The 1089-nt window shown below is 48.5% G+C and overlaps 1 long non-coding RNA gene across 1 annotated transcript; it reads right to left on the reverse strand.

Moving 5' to 3' along the window:
* Positions 1 to 225: 225 nt before the first annotated feature.
* Positions 226 to 639, reverse strand: LOC309857044. Its single transcript, XR_014307448.1, has 3 exons — positions 569 to 639; positions 422 to 489; positions 226 to 298 (listed from the first exon to the last, which is right to left on the reverse strand). It is a non-coding gene; the product is annotated as an uncharacterized lncRNA (long non-coding RNA).
* Between the last annotated feature and the right edge of the window lie 450 nt (positions 640 to 1089).

Here is a 1089-nt window from a genome sequence, read left to right on the forward strand (position 1 = left end):
TGTGGAGTGGCGTGAGCTCCACCTGTCACGGGGGCAAGTGTCCTGCTGCCTGGGGACATATAAGAAAAGCACCCTCCTGTCACCCCTTCAGACAACCTGCAGGCTGGAGGTGGACACACAGCAATCACCCACAGGAACAGGAAGGACACCGTGTGGTTTCACAGCAGAAATCAGGCTGCTGCATTTCACATGGTGCTCCCTACCTTGCCACACAGGCTTCTGCGACTCAGGCCTTCCCGGCATCAGTTCCCGCCTCACGGATCCCACAGGTAGCATCTCCCTTTGCATCATGCGCAGTCTTGAACACAGAAAAAGAATGGACATCTCTAAGAATTACAACACCATGTACTCTCCTACGCAGTAAACAGCATAGCCGTTACCTCTACAAACACCCGTAAAAACGCACATTAAACTCTCACACCTGTATTTCAGGTAGGCGTTCTCCCTGCTCTGCTGCATCATCCTTGTTTCCCAATACCGAGCCTTCATCTGCGGCAGAAAAACACACCCACCTTCAGTTGTGTCCAACTGTGCCGCAAACGAAGATGAGGAAAAGGAAAATACTTACCCAGTTAGCCAGAGCGTTCCTCTCTTGAACTGCGATCTGAAAAAGCCAACACACCAGAAACCCATGTTCAGGGCTCTAAGGCCCACGACCATCACCTGCAGGGGGCGCCAAGGGGTCAGTGTGTTGGACACAAGTCCCATTACCTTGTGGTTGAAGGTGAGGTTAGACTCCTGCAGCTCTTCCCGCATTTTTTCCACTTCTTGTCTGTGAGGGGGATAATTGTTTTCATCAGACAAAACACAACACTGGGTGTGATTTTCAATCATCTGCCAATGTGGCCATCCTCCTCTTATCTGTCCCCTCATACAATTGATCCTGACACAGGAAACACTTTCACCTGACTATAATTGGACTGTGGGATCAAAGCTGTTCTTACAGCCTTTTCTTCATCATTTTTCTTTGCCTGCGGGATCAAAACCGACAAAACTTCATTACCCGTTTTCAATCTTTCCCTCAGTTATCACATGAAAAATGTCTTTTGTCATGAAGCTCTATTCTCCTTTAACTTCTATCCTCACTAT

Source organism: Mustela nivalis (genome assembly GCF_964662115.1).
Source record: "Mustela nivalis genome assembly, contig: HAP1_SCAFFOLD_275, whole genome shotgun sequence".
Lineage (NCBI taxonomy): Eukaryota > Metazoa > Chordata > Mammalia > Carnivora > Mustelidae > Mustela > Mustela nivalis.